Source organism: Mesoplodon bidens (genome assembly GCF_964165515.1).
Source record: "Mesoplodon bidens genome assembly, chromosome: 16".
Classification (NCBI taxonomy): domain Eukaryota; kingdom Metazoa; phylum Chordata; class Mammalia; order Artiodactyla; family Ziphiidae; genus Mesoplodon; species Mesoplodon bidens.
The window spans coordinates 43,752,857-43,775,833 of record NC_138173.1 but is presented as its reverse complement, the minus strand read 5'-3'; the positions used below and the strand labels follow the sequence as shown (position 1 = coordinate 43,775,833).

General features: G+C 39.7%; 1 protein-coding gene across 9 annotated transcripts in view; it reads left to right on the top strand.

Annotated features, from left to right (window-relative positions):
* Positions 1–8,292: 8,292 nt before the first annotated feature.
* Positions 8,293–22,977, top strand: part of ANKRD46 (ankyrin repeat domain 46) — a 37,471-nt gene continuing 22,786 nt past the window's right edge. For 2 of the 9 annotated variants that reach the window (XM_081258817.1, XM_081258812.1), the window contains exons 1-2: positions 8,426–8,827; positions 11,580–11,648. The gene's annotated coding sequence lies outside the window, so the exon portion shown is untranslated. The other 7 variants (XM_081258818.1, XM_081258811.1, XM_081258815.1 and 4 more) reach the window with 6 other exon arrangements.

Sequence of the window (22,977 nt, the reverse complement as noted above, 5' to 3'; positions counted from 1 at the left end):
TCCCATTTTTTTCACATTAAGATGGACCATATTCATCAAGACTACTTCAGAACTCTGCTCATCTCAAGATTAAAAGGAAATGCAAAGCAAAGTTATATAGTTTGCTTTTAGTGACATATATATGACAAATGGCAAGTCTGAACCAATTAGTACAAAGTTCGTTGGGGTTTTTTTTCCCCTAAAATAGATATTTACCTGGCTTCATGAAACTTTTTATATGTTCTGATATTGCATGAATGAAAGGCTTAATATAAAACACTAAAAATGCATTTTGGGTTAAGATCTGAGGACATGACTCATCAGCTGTGGCTCTAAGAAATGGAATCATTGAAAAAGAAATCTGGACTTCACTAATCCATCACCAGAGCAAGGAGTTGATGAAATACCGATTTGTTTCCTTATATAATTCTGAGCCTCCCAATATAGATGTACTCAAAGTAATAGGCTACCCAGTTCTCTGTTTCTCCACTGTTGTAGTTGTATTCTGTTCTTAGAATACTGAATTCAGTTCAATAGTCATGACACTATTTTGAATATTTTTATTTTGGAAACCAATGGGCCCCTGCACTTGATATCAGATACCTTAGCTTTAAAACTATGTATACTTTTTCTCTAGACTGTTTCTTATCCAGTTTCAGTTCATCACTAATTAATAGAATTATAGAATAGAATTATATATAGAACTAAGATTGCAGTAAGGGAGAGGGACAGAGGGATCAATGTAATTAGGTAAAGTATGATATTATAATGTTCTTTTCTAACTGGGTTGTGTAACTAATTATATAATAAATATGAAATATATTCTAGTGAACATAGAATTTATTGATGAAAATTCTGTGCATCATTTTTTGAAGTGTAGAATCTATTAAAGCCCTATAATATTTATAAAGCAATGTCTCTAGCCATAACTTCTAGCACCGTAAAGTTTTACATTTATATTTTAGGCTGTAGTGAGACATTTTTGCAAGGGGAATCATAAACATCCCAGATCACTCGTGGTGAGTGTATTAATGGGCTAGGATGCATTTTCAGATTAAAATAGAAGCTTATCCTCTATTTTGCCAGTTTAAGAATAGTCGAAGTCTATGTCTATTTAATAGCAAATGCCTACACTGTGTAAGGATCTATTGAAGACCCTAGGAATGCAAAGAGAATTTGTATTTGGGGTGAGAAGATGCATATATTAGATCGAACCATATGTAACTGCTGTTTTGTAGGTCAAAAATAGTTGAATGTTACCCATTTCATATGTTGCAACTTGATACATAATTGCGAGTAATCCAAGACAGCATGGATTAGGTGTCCAATGTGTAGTGTGGACCTGTGTGTCATAGGAAGTTGGTGGGTGGGGTGAGTCAGGAAGGCCTGAGGGGAAGAGGGACTTTGAAGAAAGAGTAGAGACGAGTAGAGGCAGAGATGGGGGCACACATGTAAAAGGAAAGGATAGACACTGATGGGAGAGTGAGTACAGTGTTTAGGGAAGGATAAGCAACTGTGCTAGCAAAGTTTGAGATTAAGGGAGTGATTAGGAGATAAGAGGAAAGAGGGATCAGTATATATGCATACACGACTGCAGCATCCCTATAATATAATAGAGCGATTTATCCCCATTTGAAGATGGCAAAAATTGAAATGTTGAATTTAATAGTTTTTTTCCAAGACATTGAGATTATCATCAATATCAGAATAATACAAGTGAAGAAAACTACAAGTGATGAAGTGCATTCCACAGTATATAACATGAAGAATAAAGGAACTGAGATAGTAGAAAATAAAATTCCTCAGCAGCTATGCAAGAGAAGAAGGGGCTGTTAGCCCCTTTGGGGGTTACTGGGCCTATCTTTCTCTAGACGGCGTTGGGAGTTTGAATCACTTGTGGATCAAAACACTTCATCGTTGAGTAAAAAGCCTAAGCTCCACCTGTCAGTGTCCTGCTGCAGGCTCCGAGAGAAGATGGAGAGTGAAACCCCGTCTCCACTGGGGGTGATGCCTTCACTCTTCAGGTGGTGTTGCTGGGTCGGGACCTTCCCAACAGCACAGCCATCCAGCAGGGGAGAAGACATCATGCAGGGCATGAGTTATAAAGGTAGGCAGCTGTTGAATTCCTTCAAGTAACTCCTAAGGGGTGCGACGTGGCTTTGCAAATTAGCATATGGTTTAATCTATAGATTCACTCCTCATGGACCCCACTCAGCCAGATTTTCTCCTGCTACATCTAAATTCACCAACATCACTTCTCTCCACGTGTAGACATATGTATTTGTTTCTACTGAGGTTCAAACTCCTAGAATAAGTGTCATAAGCACTCTGCCCGCGGGCAAACACACTTGGGTTTCAAAATTTCACAAAAATAATTATGAGAAAAAAAGGACAGAGCTGATTAAATTGTAGGTAGGCCCGGAGGTCCGAGCCCCTTTGCGTCCCACGGAGGGAAGCACGCGCGGGCTTTGTTTGAAGAGCTGATGTGCTTGCCAAAGCCACCAGTATGTGGTGAGCTTACGGCTCGCACAGGTCCCCATGTGGACAATCGGGAAGCAAATTTTATGTGAAATATGTAAACTAGAAATTACCTTACGTTCCCCCTCAGAGTGATTTTAAGAAGAGCTATGGGATCTTAATTTGCAGAAAACCAAATAGGTTACAAGCCTCAGTGGGAAAATAATGGCCAAAATGACCCTAAAATACAGAACGAAAGAAAACTCCACAGTGGAGGCAGCTACTTCTCCAGATGCTTTCTGGTCATCCCTCCTCCTGCAGCGTGTGGGCAGTGGTCCACCAGGCAGGCTCAAGAAGGGGCCCATGAGGACTCAGGGAGGAGATGGAGTAGAAAGCGATTCGCTCCTTCATGAGGAAGCTCTCAATCCTGCCATCAGTGATCCCAGAAAAAAAAGTCCAGAAAAAGTTACGTACATTTTGCTGGCTCATAACACCCCCAAAATAAGATGTGCTGAGTTAACTTAGAAAAAGTATGGCAAACTAATAATCCCTTATAAGATGGCTTTTAAGTCTTCTAATTCTACTTTCCCCCCACTTTATTGAGCTATAATTGTACTTATAAGTTGCTTTATAATAGCTATTTGTTAGTATTTGTTTATTATTTTTTTTTTGTTTTACGCGGGCCTCTCATTGTTGTGGCCTCTCCCATTGCGGAGCACAGGCTCCAGACGCGCAGGCTCAGCGGCCACGGCTCACGGGCCCAGCCGCTCCACGGCATGTGGGATCTTCCCGGACCAGGGCACGAACCCGCGTCCCCTGCATCGGCAGGCGGACTCTCAACCACTGCACCACCAGGGAAGCCCTGTTAGTGTTCTTAATAAGCAAATCATTTGTATAACAATTTTCCAAATAAGAAAAATTAGATAGAGCTATAGAAAAAATACATAGTGGGCTTGGGTCTTTGGTGTAGCCCCAGCACATGTACATTTTGTAGGGTAGTCTTTAGCTAACCATATGGGCTTTGCTTGTGTAATATTTTAGAAGAGGTTAGACATTCAGTTGATTTAAAGGCACTGACCCGGGCTTCCCTGGTGGCGCAGTGGTTGCGAGTCCGCCTGCTGATGCAGGGGACGCGGGTTCGTGCCCCGGTCCGGGAAGATCCCACATACCGTGGGGCGGCTGGGCTCGTGAGCCATGGCCACTGAGCCTGTGCATCTGGAGCCTGTGCTCCGTGACGGGAGAGGCCACAACAGTGAGAGGCCCGCGTACCGCAAAAAAAAAAAAAAAAAGGCACTGACCCTAGTGGTTTTGCACTGCTTTGCACCAAATGTGGTTCCTCTCCTGGAAATGTGGGTGTGGGAACAGAGAGTTGGCTGTACTTCCTAATGTGTTTTCCATCTGTCCACATGAGCACATATTTGATGGGGTCTGTGGTACAGCAGTTGTCTGGCGTGGAAGCGCTCGGAGCAGCAGGCTGAAAAGTCTGAGTTGGCTTTGCTGTCCACATGCGTGCTCTTATTCTCACTAGAAACTGGTCCCTGTGGAATTTCTGAGGTGCTCCAATCCTTTGGAATGGGGTCTAGTGAGCAGAGGAAGAGATGATGTAAATCTACTACTTCAGGGTCCCAATCAAGGGAAGGTCAGAACAAAAATGATGAGTAAGACAAGTGAAATGGCAGTTATTAAACATATATGTTGCAAAAGTCAACAACTTGGAGACGAGTTTTATTCAAAAATCAATTAATCGTAGAGTTGATTCCTGGATTTTGCTTCACAAGAGCTGGTGGAGCTTCATGCTTTCCAGAAGCACTAGGCCAATAAGTACACATCCTTATGTTCAGAGGGAATGCAGTTCCACTCCCATCACTTGTATAGCACCACATTAAGGAAGAAAATAGGAAGATTGTACATCAGAGTTTATTTTCATGTATTGACTGAACACATACCACAGTGGTTAAACCTAAGATGTTTACAGGTAACTGAATTTATATCCATTATGTATGTAAATATTAGTCTTTTGCAATTAACTATGGGTTGTCTGTATCACAGATGTTCTTTTTTCCCCCTTTTCTTACCTCATCTCCTCTTTTTCCTTTTCATTTGTCAAAATTAAAACAGGTGACGTGCAGTCTGGGGATTACAATGAAGATAGGCTGATTAAGCAAAGCAATGCATTTGCTTAAACCTTTGCAAAAGGTATTCCCTTGCTAACGATCAGCTACTTTACTTTTGGAAAGAAAGGTTAACTAGGGCTAGGCACTATATACATTCCCATCACATACGTTATTTCATCTAACGTATATGTGAAACCCTGTGTGGTTCTGCCATGTGTGGGTAAATGCAAAGAAAAATAACAAATTGGGTTTTTAGCAAGTAGCCGAGCTCGTTCCTTCTTCCCGAGGGGTCTAGCTGTTATTTTAACTCCAGAAATTCAAGGAGACCTATGATGTTTTCTTTGCAATTAACAAAAGACAAGAGATCTCTTTCCGAAAGATTTGCTTGATACTTCATTTCCAATTGTACTGTCTGCTGAAGGAAAATTTTCCTTAGTTTTGCAAATACAATACCTGACACACATACGTAATTCATTTTTTTTCTGGTGGTTTAAATGTTTAAACTGTTGGAGAACTGAAATGAACCGAACTCTGGCATAGATAAATATATGCTACCTATCTCTAATCCTGTGACTTGCTCACTCCATGGTTATGCCTTGAGAGCTCTCAATGTTGTTAAAAACACCTGATACTTGTTAGCCTGGTGTAGACTGGAGACTGGGGGAAGCCAAGCTTTCTGGGAGCATGTCTCCCTCTGATGGTCATTCGTTAGTACTACCAAAAACTGGAATGCCTTCTGGAAATAGAACTCAAAACCAAGAAATGCCCTTTCCTTTGTAGATATGGTGTGTTTTTTAAACACCTCTCCATTCCAACACATCTCTTTTCTACTGAGACAACTGGTTACACTGGGGTGGTTGCTAGATCACTCTGAGTCTCTTCTGATAAGCGTTCTATTACAAAGTGTTTTTTTTCTTTTTAAAAATTTGAGGTATAGTTGATATATGTTACAGGTGTACAACACAGTGATTCACAAATTTTAAAGGTTGTACTCCATTTATATTACAAATGTTATTTATCAAACATTGGCTACATTCCCGTGTTGTACAATATATCCTTGTAACTTATTTATTTTAACAATGTTTTTGAAAGACTTTTCTGCATTTTCTAAGACTGAATAGGAATGTATAATCAAGATGGCCAAAACCCTTCTTTTCTTTAAACAGAAGAAAACCTCCTTAGAGAAAATCCTACCCCAAGCAAATATTTTGTCATTCTTTCATTCTTTACTTATGTGGTTGTATCTGACACAGTGGCTCTTAACGCTGACTGCACATTAGAATTCTCTGAGCAGCTTTAAAAACTATGGATGTTGGGCCACACTTCCAAACAATTCTGACTTGGTCTCGGCTAGGGTGTTGGTATTTTTAAAGTCCTGTAGTGACTGTAATGTGCTGCCAGGGCTAAGAACTGCTAAGCTAATAATCTTGAGTACCAACTATATGCCGCTCATTGTGGTGGTGCTGAGGATTTGATGGCAGGGACACAATTCAGCCACACTGACCTTCTGACATCACTGTATTCCCAGGCCACACATGCTGTCCCCTCTGTCTGAAACACTCCCCGTTTGTTGTATAATTAATTCCTCATCCAGTGTATCTCAGTTAAATATCACTTATTCAAAGGCATTGCTGCCCTGTTTGTGGTATAATTAATTCCTCATCCTGTGTATCTCAGTTAAATATCACTTATTCAAAGGCATTGCTGCCCTGTTTGTTGTATAATTAATTCCTCATCCTGTGTATCTCAGTTAAATATCACTTATTCAAAGGCATTGCTGCCCTTCCATCTAAATTAGGCCCTGGACAGTTTGCCCTCATATAACATCTCTCTTCTTCTACTTCATAACACTTTTCCCACTTATCCACTTATAATTACAGGTATTCCTCCCTGTTGGAACTCTCAAAATCAGAACTCAGGACCAAACAGATTTTGGTAATGAGGAAGAAAAGGTAGATTTACCTGAAGGAAATGGAGTTTAAGCTTCAGGGCCCTTGCCGTGGGCTGAATAACATTCCCCTAAAGGTGTCCATGTCCTAATCCCCAGAATCTGTGACTACGTTAACTTGCATGGTAAAAAGGACTTTGCAGATGTGATTAAAATTAAAGACCTTGAAATGGAGGGACTGTTCTGGATTATCCAGATGTGCCCAACATAATCCAAGGGTCCTTATAAAGACGCAGGAGGGTCAAAGTTAGAGAAGATGCAAGGTTGGAAGCAGAGGTCAGAGAGCTGAAAAGATGCTAAGCTGCTGATTTTGAACATGGAGGAAGGGGCCATGAGCCAAGGATTGTAGGTGGCCTCTAGAAGCTAGAGAAGGCAAGGAAACGGATTCTCAGAGCCTCCAGAAGGAAAGCAGCACTGCTTACACTTAACGGTCTCCACATTTTTTCAGATCAAACAAAAGCAGTAGTTCATGAAGGTGGAGAGATTCATTTGAACAGAAGTAATGAACAGGCTCTTGGATTGTTTGATAAACCAATTAATGAAAAGGAGGTAACTGTATGAACACACTAGGAGAAGGCGGAAATTCTTTGCTGATTTGACACAATTTACAGGCATCAATGAAGATATAACAAACTTAACACACAACCTCAAGGAGGACATCAATGACAAATTGGTTAATAAATGTCATCAATTCAAAGGGTATTTAATATTTATGATTAGTCACTGCACAAGAAAATATGAAATGCCTGAAATCTTTTTCTTTTAATTAATTAATTAATTAATTTTTGGCTGCGTTGGGTCTTCATTGCTGCGCGTGGGCTTTCTCTATTTGCGGCGAGCAGGGGCTACTCTGTTGTGGTGCGCGGGCTTCAGTAGTTGTGACTCACAGGCTCTAGAGCACAGGCTCAGTAGTTGTGGCACATGGGCTTAGTTGCTCTGCGGCATGCGGGATCTTCGCGGACCAGGGCTCGAACCCGTGTCCCCTGAATTAGCAGGCGGATTCTTAACCACTGTGCCACCAGGGAAGTCCCTGACATCTTATTCTTATGTGAAAGAGATGTGATAGAGGTTTTCTCAAATTTGACAATAATCCTAAACATTTACATGACATTTCCAGGAGCAAACTGTTAGACTGAATAGTAGCCATTGAATGGAAGGACTTGAGACCCCATAGAGGGTGGCTTGGCTGAGCGAGTACGCTAGAATTCAGGGGAGGGAGGATCACTGTGCAGGGCAAGTCTTCTTGGCTGTAGAATTGGAGTTGTTGGTAAGCCGAAAAAAAAAAAGTTTCCAGTAAATGAACTTCCCACGACCTGCCACCTTTTTCGTTCGGGCTGGACACATGTTGCATTTCATCTGGGAATCCTAAAAAGTGGGATGTAAGTATTCAAACCCTTTTAGAAAAAAGCTCAGGGTCATATTTTAGAATTAGAGCAGCCAGTCGGTAGTTGCTATTACTAATACATCAATTTGGATTATAGAGAAGACTTACCTAAATTAGGCCAGCAACTGTTAATTGATGCCTACAGCTCTTGGTAAAACTGTCCTTGCCTATGAAGCCTGCATTTAGCTTAGGGGTGGTATGTTTCTTTAGAAAAAGACGTGAAAAATGCAAAATGCTCCTGGACTCAAATCGATGAAACCTCTTTCTGTTGTCTTTCTCTTCTCCCCCGTCGCAGTTTTGGTACTTTGCCTAGTTCACAGCGGAATCACTGAGTTTGATTCAGAGCCGGCAGAGCCGCCGTGCGGGATGCCTGCCTCCAGGGGGAGCACCAGCCGCGGCGCAGTGAGGCCGCTCTGGCCAGCTGGGGCCCCCGACTCGTCTCAGTGGCCAGCCTTTCCCCTCCGCCCGCCGCCGCAGGCGCCGCCGCCGTCGGGAACGTGCTGCCGGTGTCACCGCTGCTCGGCCGACTCGAAGGTACCTGGGCCTCGGCCCGCGAGCGGCCTCCGGACGGAAGCCACTGACACCTCTCCCGCCAGCCCCGAAGCACTGGAAAGCATCGGCCCGGGGCCTGGCTGCAGGGAACCAGACCCGTGGTGGTGCGACGGGTGGCTTCCTGGCGGGTCTGTGCCGCTCGCGAGAGCTGGGAGGGCCTGCGAGTGTTCTGGGGGTTTTGTGGGTAAAGGCTGCGCGGTCGGCCGCGGCGGGCGGGGCTGGGGCGGGCGTGCTCGCGTGGCTTCGCAAGGTCGGAGGTCCAAGCCGAAGTCTGCGGCCGGCTTCTCGGCGTCGGGCCCGAGAAGGTGCGCTGTGTCTTGGCGTTGGCACAGATAGTACGTGGCCGTTTACTAGGCGCCCGCAGTCTTAGGCGTAAACAGAAGCTGCTGAGAGGTGAGTGGACTGTCCCGATGGCACACGACCCCGGGTGTCCGGGTTAAAAGACAGCATTGCCTCTTATTCACATGCAATGCTGGAAGCAGATTGTCTTCCAGTACAGTACTCTGCCTCGAGAAAAACACGTTTATTCTTCAGAACGGTCCACAGTGTTCAGAATTGGCTACAGAACATAACGAGGTAAAAAAAATATACCATTGAATAGTAACCCCCCTTCTCACTCTTTAAAAAAGGACGGTGGTACCAAGGAGCTCCTAGCTTAAAGAGCTGTATTATCAGTGATGTAGGAATTATAGTAATAGCTCTCTTCAGTGCTTACTATATGTCATTGTGCTGGATGCTTTAAAACCTAGTACCTTTATTTAATCCTTGTAGCAACGTAGGAAGTACCATTTCCATTTTACAGGTAAGGAAACTGAGGAACAGAGTCTGAATTTACTTGTCCGAGGTCAGACAGCTAGTAAAGGGTGAGCTGGGATTTGAACGTCATCTCCCTTACTCCTGTGCTTCTACTTGTTACCTGCCCAAACATGTTCCCTAAGACTTTTATTTGCTTATTAATTTGACTTCTAGCTTGAACTGATTTCTCTCAGGTTTAATTTTCATGGCTAAATGCAAGAGTTCTGTACCAACTTGTTTTTAGTTTAAAAGGAGTTTAATGAGAAAAATGTTTACTCATTAAGGAGTATAGTGATAATAAAGTTAAACATGAACTAGGGCCCTCACCACTCTGATGCACTTTGATTTGAAGTAGAGTTGGGTTTATTTGGTTGTTAATGAGCTTCATGACTTTTCTTCATTATTTGCATTTTGATACCCTTTGTAGTGAGTTCACTTTGCCTTTGCAATATTATGTACAGTAGTGTTGAAGGGAAATGAAAGATTTTTCGATGACAGAAAGTTAATATTTTAGAGGATGTAGGAAAGACTGAAATAAAAAGGAATTAAGAGGTTTGGGGCATGTTATTTAGAGCAGATTGTGTTACTATATGGAAGAGAAAGATTTCCAGTTTCTGTCAGTGTCAGAAGGGAAATGGTATTTCCTTTTGATACTGTAGTGTCCTAAATCACTTAGCCTTATCAGGATTTAAGAGTTTGCATGTTCAGCATTCCTGTAGCAAATGTACACTGAGTGCCTCCCAGGGCCAAGCACTGTTCTAAGCATTGGGGATGCAAGAGGAACAAAAGAAAACAACATTCTTGTCCTCCGGGAGGTAACATTCCACTGGAGGAAGGTGGGGATGGAGACAGTAAATAAAATACTTTATAAAAATTAAAATATATCCAGTCAGATGGTAACAGTTGCTTAGAAAAAAAATAAAGCAGTGAAGAGGGATAGGGAGCGCCAGAGAAGCAGCAGAAGCAGTTTTTTTGTTTTTAATATCTTTATTGGAGTATAATTGCTTTACAATGGGGTGTTAGTTTCTGCTTTATAACAACGTGAATCAGTTATACATATACATATGTTCCCATATCTCTTCCCTCTTGCGTCTCCCTCCCACCCTCCCTATCCCACCCCTCTAGGTGGTCACAAACCACCTAGCTGATCTCCCGGTGCTATGCGGCTGCTTCCCACTAGCTATTTATTTTACGTTTGGTAGTGTATATATGTCCATGCCACTCTCTCACTTTGTCCCAGCTTACCCTTCCCCCTCCCCATATCCTCAAGTCCATTCTCTAGTAGGTGGTCTGTGTCTTTATTCCCGTCTTACCACTAGTTTCTTCATGACCTTTTTTTTTCCCTTAGATTCCATATATATGTGTTAGCATACGGTATTTGTCTTTCTCTTTCTGACTTACTTCACTCTGTATGACAGACTCTAGGTCCATCCACCTCACTACAAATAACTCAATTTCGTTTCTTTTTATGGCTGAGTAATATTCCATTGTATATGTGTGCCACATCTTCTTTATCCATTCATCTGTCGATGGACACTTAGGTTGCTTCCATGTCCTGGCTATTGTAAATAGAGCTGCAGTGAACATTGTGGTACATGACTCTTTTTGAATTCTGGTTTTCTCAAGGTATATGCCCAGTAGTGGGATTGCTGGGTCATATGGTAGTTCTATTTGTAGTTTTTTAAGGAACCTCCATACTGTTCTCCATAGTGGCTGTACCAATTCACATTCCCACCAGCAGTGCAAGAGGGTTCCCTTTTCTCCACACCCTCTCCAGCATTTATTGTTTCTAGATTTTTTGATGATGGCCATTCTGACCGGTGTGAGATGATATCTCATTGTAGTTTTGATTTGCATTTCTCTAATGATTAATGATGTTGAGCATTCTTTCATGTGTTTGTTGGCAATCTGTATATCTTCTTTGGAGAAATGTCTATTTAGGTCTTCTGCCCATTTTTGGATTGGGTTGTTTGTTTTTTTGATATTGAGCTGCATGAGCTGCTTGTAAATTTTGGAGATTAATCCTTTGTCAGTTACTTCATTTGCAAATATTTTCTCCCATTTTGAGGGTTGTCTTTTGGTCTTGTTTATGGTTTCCTTTGCTGTGCAAAAGCTTTTAAGTTTCATTAGGTCCCATTTGTTCATTTTTGTTTTTGTTTCCATTTCTCTAGGAGGTGGGTCAAAAAGGATCTTGCTGTGATTTATGTCATAGAGTGTTCTGCCTATGTTTTCCACTAAGAGTTTGATAGTGTCTGGCCTTACATTTAGGTCTTTAATCCATTTTGAGCTTATTTTTGTGTATGGTGTTAGGGAGTGTTCTAATCTCATACTTTTACATGTCCCTGTCCAGTTTTCCCAGCACCACTTATTGAAGAGGCTGTCTTTTCTCCACTGTACATTTCTGCCTCCTTTATCAAAGGTAAGGTGACCATATGTACGTGGGTTTAACTCTGGGCTTTCTGTCCTGTTCCATTGATCTATCTTTCTGTTTTTGTGCCAGTACCATACTGTCTTGATTACTGTAGCTTTGTAGTATAGTCTGAAGTCAGGTAGCCAGATTCCTCCAGCTCCGTTTTTTGTTCTCAAGATTGCTTTGGCTATTCGGGGCCTTTTGTGTTTCCACACAAATTGTGAAATTTTTTTGTTCTAGCTCTGTGAAAAATGCCAGTGGTAGTTTGATAGGGGTTGCATTGAATGTGTAGATTGCTTTGGGTAGTAGAGTGATTTTCACAATGTTGTTAAACCAAATAAAGAAAAAGAAAAAAGTCTTTTCTTATGCAACAATTAAACTAAAGCAGATGTTTCCTAGCAATAAGGGATGCCAGGAAGCAGTGGAGTGATAGCCTCAAAGTGCTGAGGGAAAGTAACCGTCAGCTACAATCTTGTAATCACATGAACTATCATTCAAAAATAAACTCAAAGTCACTTTCAAATTTCCAAAGACTGAAAGAGTTTACTACTCACGGATCCTCATTAAAGGACTGAAGAATGAACTTCAGTCAGAAGAGTGAATCTACAGGCATGGGATTTTTTTAAAAAGAGTGGTCTGATTGATAAAATGTTGATAATTTAGTTAACCATTCTTTTAAAAATTTGGTTTTTTTTTTTTAAGGTAAAATTAAACTCTGGACAACAGTCATGAAATGGAATGTTCTGTAGGGGTTATAGTGGACTCAGAATAAAATTTCTGGATAATTTTAGACTTTAAGCAAAATTATTAGCATGTATGTCAAAATAACATTTGTTGATAATTCTAACATTCAGGTGGAATAGGGAATGGCAAATAATTGTTACTTTGAAGAATAAATTTGGGAGACTTGCCATACAAGATACCAAAAACTATTATAAAGCCAGAGTAATTAAGACAGTGTGGTATTGACACATATATGTCCCATAGACTGTGGGAACAGAATAGAGATACACATAAACAGAAATTTGTTATATGTTAGAGCCACATTGTCCAGTACATAGCTATGACCACATAAGGCTTATTTAAAATTTAAATGTATGGTACCTAGCATTAATTACTGCAACACTGGTTCTCAGCAGTCTGGTGTTCTTGTATTTAGTAATATTTTAAAGTATTTTTTTTTTTTTTTTTGCGGTACACGGGCCTCTCACTGTTGTGGCCTCTCCTGTTGCGGAGCGCAGGCTCCGGACGCGCAGGCTCAGCGGCCATGGCTCACGGGCCCAGCCCCTCTGCGGCATGTGGGACCCTCCCGGACCGGGGCACGAACCCGTGTCCCCTGCATCAGCAGGCGGACTCTCAACCACTGCGCCACCAGGGAAGCCCAAAGTATTTTTGAAGATATATCTTTGTGCGGTTTGGACATTTTTTTTTTTTTTGCGTTACGCGGGCCTCTCACTGTTGTGGCCTCTCCCACTGCGGAGCACAGGCTCCGGACGCACAGGCTCAGTGGCCATGGCTCACGGGCCCAGCTGCTCCGCGGCATGTGGGATCTTCCCGGACCGGGGCATGAACCCGTGTCCCCTGCATCGGCAGGCAGACTCTCAACCACTGCGCCACCAGGGAAGCCCTGGGGATATTTTTTAAAACCTTATGTATATATGCCTTGGGACATAGCCAGGGAATTATATGTTCTAATTTCAAACTGAATGGTGCTACATGTGTTTTAAAAAAACTTCTCTTCTGTATTTCCATTATCTCAAGAGGAGAAAGAAAATTGTCAAATCAAATCTTCTGTTGTAAAAATAATCCTAACTAATTCAGAAACTTTCCAAATAAGCAAAATTTAAAATTGAGAGTACTGAAATTGATTGAGATATCCCTGATGAAATTAAGAGATGACAAATTGGAAATGTTTTCTCTGACACAGCTAAAAGCTCATTAGCAATAATAAGATTGCAGTTTCTGCAAAAATAAAGAAGTAATTAAAAGAAGAGATCAAACGATTTGAAGATGGAGTCAGAAGATGTGGAATTATATTACCGTTATGTTGCCTCCAGTTAATATAGAGAGATTTTTCAGCAGCTGGAAAAATTTGCACAAAAATATGCTCACAACTCATTTGCAGTGCTAGTAATGCATTTGTAAAATTATGCTGTCAGAAAAAATCAAATTCATTTTTCGTTTTCAATTTTTTGGGATTCTTGCCATTTTTATTACTTCATGTGGTTTATTTTTAGATAATATTTCACTTTATTTTTCTGCTGATTTTTATTAGGATGATAGTATATGCCCAGTTATATTTTTATCAGTTTATATTTTATTTGATGCTCTGAAATGTTATTAATGTTTTTGAGGTGTATTGAACATTTAATTTTACTTGTTAAAACATGAATTCTGAATTTAAAAAAAATAAAATAACCAGTATTAATGCTAATATTTCCATATTATATAAAATAAGTATTGAAATATCCATACTTTCATTTTGCTTTAATATTTCATTTCTAGCTAACATGTGCCTGCTATGGAAGGAGGTAACAAATATTGGTTTATTATTTCTAAGTAATTCCTACTTCTTAGACATCAAAAGACTTTCAAGAAGTAGTCATATGAACATGGTTTCCCTTTTTTTGTGTGTGTGAGGGGTTTTTTTTGAAAAATTTTCAGCTTTATTTGAAATCAGTAGTAGACAAAGTGAAACAACATTTTATTATTTTCACCTAGAAGATTAACAAAGGTCAGTCTCACCATGTTGATGAAGAGTCACTATCTCTTTTTTTTTTTTTTGGTGTTTCATGTAACTTTTTAAGACATTTTATTTTATTGAAGTATAGTTGATTACAACGTTGTGTTAGTTTCTGGTGCACAGCAGAGTGATTCAGAGTGATTCTACACATATATATACATTCTTTTTCATATTCTTTTCCATTATGATTTATCATAGTATACTGAATATAGTTCCCTGTGCTATACAGTAGGACCTTGTTGTTTATTTTTTTAGTGTAGTTATAGTCTGTGGCCACCTTCAGTGGGTGTCTTCATTCCTGTTGTCACCATTTAGGCATTATGTATGCTAATTTCCAGACTCCACTGCACGTATGTTTGAATGCATACTTTATATTACATTTGTACCATACATTCATTTAACCAAAAAAGTATGAAATGAGCACTTAGTTTGCAGTAGGCACTGCTAGACACTGTGGATCATGTTATCAAGACAGGCAAGCTCCTGCCCTCAAAGAAGTTATTTTCAAATGGAGATATACAGGAAATGCTTAACCAAATAAGCAAATAATAAAATTATAGACTGTGGTAAGAACAGGAATGAAGTAAACAGGGTGATGTGAGAAGTAAGTTGTGGGGATAAGTACATTTGAGCTGAGACCTGAGTGCTGAGAATGAGCCAGTTAAGTGAAGATCTATCCAGAGGAAGTACATTCCAGTAGAGGGGAGAGTAAGTGCAAAGGCCCTAAGGTAGAAAAGAGCTTCAGGGTGCATGAAGGAGGCAGGCGGGGCTAGAGTATAGAGAGCAAGAAGGGGGGATGGTGAAAGCTAAAATTGGGGAGGAGCGAAATCATTCAGGGCTTTTGCAGGCCATGGTAAGGGTTTTAAATGTTACCTTAAATGTGTTGTGTTGCCATCGACTTATTTAAAGCAGAAGAATGGCATGAAATGATTTGTGCTTTTGAAAGATTTTGTTTACATGTGGAAAATGAATTGTAGAGGGGTGAAGGTAAAAGTGGAGAATGGTTAGTAGTTTATTGGAGTAGGCTAGATCAAAGGTCATACTTGGACCCTGGGAACCACTAAAAAGTTTTTTTTTTAGCTTGGAAGTGATGTTCACAAAGAATGAAATGAGAAGATGAACATGGCAACCTAATGTAGATTGACTGGGATGGGGGTGACAGGGGAGAGAACGAGACTGAGAGACCAACTGGGAAAGCACTGGAGAACTTCTCACATAAGGTTGTTTGTCAGAACCCAAAGTAAGAGTGGAAATAGTGTAAATGGAAAGGAAAAGGAATTTGAGAGACAACGAAAGAAGAGTTGACAGGTCTTTGTGTCTGATTCAGTGTCAGGAGAAAAGAAGGCATCAAGGATGGTGATTAGCAGCGTGGTTTACTGGAGTCCCGTCTGGATGTCTTGCCTTCACCTCAACAGCGTATCTGCGTACACACACACACACACAAACACACACCCCCCCCAACAAAAACCCTGTACCACTGACAGAAATTTGGAAGTGTTTTTGTTGGGGTGGGGGTGTGTGGAGTGGTGGGTGTTAGATGTGATGTGGAAGTGGAGGCAAGGTATGCAGATGGATCTGTGTACAGAACTGCCCTGTGTACTCACGTTCCAGTGTACGGTACTGTTACTGTCTCTTTCCATTTCTCTGCTCACTCTGCCCTTTCAGAGCACAGACTCTTAAGAACTGCCCCTGAGCTCCTGCAGGGCAGAAATCTTTTTACCTGTTGTTACCAAGATGTGGAAATACCTTTACCCTTAATTCAGGCTGAACTTCTTTAAGGGGAACTTTCACTAGGAAACTAAGCAAAAAATCTAGCATTTTATATTTATATATTGCATTATAGTTTTCAAAGTCCTTTTGTAGAAAAACACTGTGAAGTAGATAGGGCAGATATTATTATCCCAATTTTACAAATGAGGAAACCAAGGCTCTTAGAGACTGACTGCTTAAGATCGTACCCTAGAAAATGGCAGTTAGGACCTAAGATGCAAATCTTTTGATTAATATGTAGTCCTCAGTGCCTATCATAAAGAATGGTTCTTGATAAATTCACAGAGCAAAAATCTCTTGATTCAAGTCTTTAGGTCTGCCTTTACTGTTTATAGCTTATGATCACCTAACTGGTTAGGTTTCTAGCTTCAATCTTACCTAGATTGAGAGGGAAGTGGTACCTTTGGGTTAGCAGAACCCTGACACTGAAATTTGATAGAATTCTTCATTTTTTCTGGAAGTTATTTTTTAATCTTTTACCCAGTTGTCAGTCCCCTTAGGCCTTCTCCTCTGGCCTTACACTTACACACACATTGTCTTTGCTTCTATATGTCATGGTCCTCTGGATGGGGAAGGCACCTTCTTCCCTGGTGGAAATGGGAGTGATCCTTAGAAGTGAGTGAGCCTTAGAAGGAACCAGAAGCTGGCTGAAGAGATGGACAGTTGTACAGACAGATTTCTTCCTGCTCGAGGTAGCCAAAAGGGGGCTAAAGAAGAGGTTGAGAGATGTAAATGGGAGACATTTTATAAGGTGTGATAGAGTAGAAAGGGTAAAAGATAATCCAGAAATAGTTGTCCTAAGAGAGAGTTCGGGGTTAGGATCTGGGTGGTGGAACCAAGTTCCAGAGGACAAAGTCCAAGGAAGGGAGACTGAAGTGAAGTGGAGATAAAGGTATTTGACATTGAGAAATTTGAGGAACTCTTGGGTTAATCTATTTTAAGTGATAAGTTACACACAGGAAACCATCGAATAAAATATAATTAAAAACTAAAATTTGGGCCAGAGAAGATAGAAGGCAAGTGGTATGAAAAGGCAGTATATACTGTAAAAACTTGTAGGTTTATTTGTATTTGTATTACTGGGGGTGATGGGGGTGATGTGCCAGAATATCAGTAAATTTAATAATTACTTTGAACTCAAAAGATTGCCTTTAGTTTGTTTTTGTATCTGTTCTTATGCTTTTCTGTAGTTGAAAATGTTAAACATTTCACTTCCTAGATCATTTTCCCAAATCCAAAGCTTGTGAATTCTGAGAGTGTAATTTGTTTCATTTATCTAAATATAAGAAATTTATCTTCCCATCTATTGTTTGAAGACCATGTAGTAATTATCTTTTCATAGTATTTTAAAGAATAATTTTCCTATCATAATTATCTTTGCTTGACAATGCAGTTCTCTTGAGTACAAGGACAAATGTTCAAAGTAGCAATTGTTCAAACTTAAAAAAAAAAGACTCTTCCTAACAGTTTTATAGTACATCATGACACTATCTACAGTTCATACAGAAAAAAAATTTTGAAATGAAGACATTTACCATATTATTCCCAGTCTCTTTAGTATTTGTCGCAGACCAAATGACAAAATACTAAATCGTTTTAAGAGACTGAAAATAAGGACCAGAAGGAAAACGAGGTTTGTATTTGCTAAACCTAGCAAACAATTTTAATTGACAATGTTAAGAAAAAAACTCTGCTGAGAAGACATTTCAGTGCATCTGGAAGAGCCATGTATCTATTAAAACTTGAGACCTTAATCACTGACCACTCTTTCCCATATTGGTCACAATGGCCTGGTAGGTCTTTGGGCAGTCTATAAAAATAGTTCCATGGGAAACTGATACAGGGATTTGCCAGCCCCTATTCCCGTTTCTGAAAGATACCCTAGAACCTGATTACACCAGAACTAAGTAAACTGAGCCAACTCACAGATCCAATGTGTGGGAGCCAGGTCTCAGTCAGAAAGAGGATTGCTGTGATTCATTGTCCCTCTATTCAGAATTGCTGTTCTACTAAAGAAGCTACCAGGCCTGCTGGTTCAGTTCCACTTTACAATACTGGCATTTCCCACTTCTTGCCCCACATCTTAGGTTCCTAAGTGGCAGCATGAGGAAAACTCCAGCCAAAAAATAACAGCTTCTTCTTGTAATCCTATACTTATTTTTATCCTCATAAGCTGGGCTAAAAAAAGACAGAAAAAACCTAGTGGGAAAAAAAAATCCCTATTTCTCTTTCTTGAACCTAGAGCCATTTCTAAGCATATAACTCACTACTTTCTTTTCTCAGGGTATCAAAAGATGCCTCCTGAAATAGGTTACCCACAGTCCAAAGGAGAGACCGCAGGAAAAAGAACCAAAGGCTCCCTTTAAAGCCTCAGACACTCCTCAACTTTCTTATTAAAACTCTGTACTCACTTCCTACCAAAGGTCTCATCCTTAATTCTTATTTCCAGTGGGGAGAAAGAGGAAATTACTACCCCATATGGTATCTATACATAAACATGCCATTTTTGAAGGTTTGGCTATGTTAGCCCCTTAGGCCTGTCTTTTGTCATTTTTTCATTGCGCGTTCTTATTATTCACCAGGGTCCCTGGAGGTTGGAATGAGTGGAGTAGGATGTGGGTCTAATGATGATGTGTAAGGAGTTCCTGATTTTTAAGGGTCTACCTAGGCCATAAGTGTAAATAAACATCATGGAGCTCTAGACTAGAGTGATTTGCATAGCCTTACCAGCAGTCAGACCACACCTCAAAGTCCACTAGGTCCTCTCTTGGGTTGCATAGCTTAGGGAGGGTCCTGTGTCACTAGAACGGGTGTTTTATATTAAGGATGCAATACAAGCTAGCTTCCATCTAGCACATAATTCAGAGCATGAATGGAAGCAGATTATAGGAGAACTGTGAAAGCCTATTATGTTGAAGATGATGTACCTTATATTTCTACCATAGATCATGAATAGGGCTAGAACCTTAGAGGTGAGGGTTGGCATGTAAAGTTACAGCCTCTCTGGTTCTCAGTATCCTTATTTGTAAAACAGGGAGATTGGGTTCGATGATCTAGGTTAGATGATCCTGGATGGCCCTTCAACTGTAAAAATTTCATAGAAATACTTAAGTTTCTCCTAAGAACACAGTCTTGTGCTTTCAAATTATTTGAGCTGAAGTCTGGTTAAATTTTGTGAACTATTTAGGAAATAAGGAATAATTTACAAAAGTTGTAATTCCGGGCTTCCCTGGTGGCGCAGTGGTTGAGAGTCCGCCTGCCGATGCAGGGGACACGGGTTCGTGCCCCGGTCCGGGAAGATCCCACATGCCGCGGAGCGGCTGGGTCCGTGAGCCTTGGCCGCTGAGCCTGCGCGTCCGGAGCCTGTGCTCTGCAACGGGAGAGACCACAACAGTGAGAGGCCCGCGTACCGCAAAAAAAAAAAAAAAAAAAAAGTTGTAATTCCTGTATTTTAAAATAACACCAAAGAAATGAATAAGAAAGTCATTTTTGTAGCACTTTAACAATTCTGTGTAAATGAAGTCTGATAAGGTGGGTTTAATGAGGTTTAGATTTTTTTAAAGGCCTGGAATCATATTTATGCTATTTATTTGCTTGGTAAACTGGTCTTTTTTTTTTTTTTTTTTTTTTTTTTTGGCCGTGTTGCATGGCTTGCGGGATCTTAGTTCCCCAACCAGGGATTGAACCTGGGCCATGGCACTGAAAGCGCTGAGTCCTAACCAGCGGGCCAGGGAATACCTCTTCTCTTTTCTTTTCTTTCTTCATTGAGATATGATTGGCATACAACATCATATTAGGTAAACTTTTCTTTTTTAAGGAAAATTGAACTTCATCCCAATTCTGAACAGTTTCAAAACTAGTGAGAATTATTGGGCCTCCCTGGTGGCGCAGTGGTTGGGAGTCCGCCTGCCGATGCAGGGGACACGGGTTCGTGCCCCGGTCCGGGAGGATCCCACATGCCGCGGAGCGGCTGGGCCCGTGAGCCATGGCCGCTGGGCCTGCGCGTCCGGAGCCTGTGCTCCGCAACGGGAGAGGCCACAACAGTGAGAGGCCCGCGTGCCTCAAAAAAAAAAAAAAAAAAAAAAAAAACTAGTGAGAATTATAATAAGTGACTGTGAAATGGGACAAAGGGAAACTTCAAAGGCCCTCACTCCTCTTACTTGTACTAGATGCTCACATTGCTCTTGAAGCCCAGGTAGGCCACAAGGTGGCACCATTAGTTCATGTAAATAAAATACAGCTGTGTCTAGGAAAAAACTGATTTTTAAAAAAATCAGATAACTTTATTACAGAAGTAATACATGTGCATGAAAGACTTCACATTGACCTCTCAGTGCTTATTTAATGTCTTTATTATATAATTACAGATTATAAATTGGAAACTTCTATGGGAGGAGGTTCCTTGCTAAGAATTTTAAACACGGTAAACAGTAAAAATTTTGGAAAATACTGAAAGGCATTAGAGTAAAATAAAATATCCAAGATAAACAATGTTCTTTTTGTGAAAAGTTAATTTTTATTTATTTTAAACCAATATCTTTCTGAAATTTGAATTGTAACTAAATTTAAATAATGCAAGAAATAATAAGTAATATAAATATTGCAGGAAATATATATCAGAAACTCTTGTTTGGTGTGTTTTGATTTCCTGATGGAGAAATAAAAACTTAGGCAAGTGTTTTCTCACTATCCCAACAGGTAAGAAATAGTTGAGAATAACAAGTCCAGGAATGTAGTCACTCCCTGTAAAGTGGAAAATATTTCCAAGTATTTTTATTTTTCTCACACTTAAAAAAGTTTACTTTGTGTGAAATGATTGCAAAGGATTAATCAGAATATATGTGTTAGACTGATGCTTCCTGTAAAGTAAGAAACATTTCCAGATATGTTTTTATCTGTTTTTCCGCAGTTTAAAAAGTTTACTTTTGGGGGCTTCCCTGGTGGCGCAGTGGTTGAGAGTCCGCCTGCCGATGCAGGGGACACGGGTTCGTGCCCCGGTCTGGGAAGATCCCACATGCCGCAGAGCGGCTAGGCCCGTGAGCCATGGCTGCTGAGCCTGCGCGTCCGGAGCCTGTGCTCTGCAAGGGGAGAGGCCACAACAGTGAGAGGCCCGCCTACCGCAAAAAAAAAAAAAAAAAAGTTTACTTTTAATGAAATAATTCTGAGTTAATTTGGAGTGTGTGGGCTAGTCTGATGTTTCCCTTTATATAACCTTTGATGAAAAGATTTGCTAAACTAATTCATTATGTAAAAAGGAACTTATGAAAACAAACTTAGGGACTTAGTTTTTTCATCCATAAAATGAGAATAATGATAGTACTTACCATATAGGTTTTTTTCATGAGGACTAAATTAGTTATTACAGGAAAAACCCTTAAACAGTACCTGAAGTAATAATAACTTAATAAATGTTTAACATGTTGCTAAGCACTTGTTTGCAGAGTAATAGCAAACATACAAATACATCATTTTTCCTTTTTAATTATAAATAATAAACATAACAATAAATATTTATAAACATAAATAAATCCTTTGTTCCCTAAGAGCACCACCTAAGCCATACCCGATTAGCCTACTTTTAATTATTATATGAACTTAAACACAGTGAACTGACCTTTCTTAAAGTAGCATCTGTAATTCACACATTTGAAATTAACCTCCCCTTTAGTGCATTAAAACATTTTAAATTATGAAGTAATTGATAGCTTGGCATTGAAGAAATCACAAGATTAAAAATTTTACCAGATTTGACTTGGAAATACCATAAAATGTGTGTTCTCCACAGATTTAAATATAAAGTAAAAATGTTTCTGTGGTGGGTCCAGATTTATCTAAAAATTACTCTTTTTGAACTTCTGTTAATTATTTTTGAGCCTTGGAAGTAAAATTCAGAAGGTTCTACTTATAAACTTCCTCCTTTAAATGTTCTTCATGGTACTGCGATAGCCTGAAAGGATAGTATTCTCAATTCTTTTTTTGTTTACTTACTACCATGCTTTCAGAAGGGGGGCTACCCTTTTCCTTTTTTTAAGAACTCAAATATTTACATATTTTTTGCCTTTGTTTTGGTAGATACGTCAAAGGTTGAAATTTGGAATCCTACCCCTAAGATTTATGTGAATCTCAGACCCAAGACAATCTTCAAAAAAACAGATAAATAAGGATCCTAAATCCAACTTAGTTTAAGATGAACTGTAAACCAGGATCTTGGAAGTTTTATAGTGAGCAAAATGAGCACTGCATCAAGATTGCTATCACAGTGAAACCATTTGCCAATAAAAAAATGAAATTAGTTCCCCAGCCTTACATTATAGTCAGATCCATCTGTGTCACATCTTTTAAATACATTGCCTGAAAACCCATTGTGATAGTCAAATTTTGACCAAAAATATTATTTTAAAATTCTCTTAGACTATCTACATTTTGATTGGCTTAAAATGTCAGTGAATTTGAATTTGTGTAATAATTTAAAAAGTATAGGGAAAATTCTGTTCTAGTGTGCTAAGAAATTCAGTAAGAAAATTATGGTACATGCATACAATATAACATAACCATTAAAAATTGTAATAGAAGACTGGTAACATGGAAGCATGTTCACAGTATAATTTAAAAAGTTTAACATTAGTATGTATAATATGAATTTTAAAAATGTAGAGGAAAAAAAGCTGTGAGACCATAGCACCAAAATGTTAATTATAGTTATTTCTAGTTGGTAGGATTATGAGTAACTTATTTTCTTCTCTTTGTTCATATTTATTTTAAGAATTTTACAGTGAACTGTAGAACTAGTCATAAGAAAAAAAATGTTACTTTAAAATCCTGTTA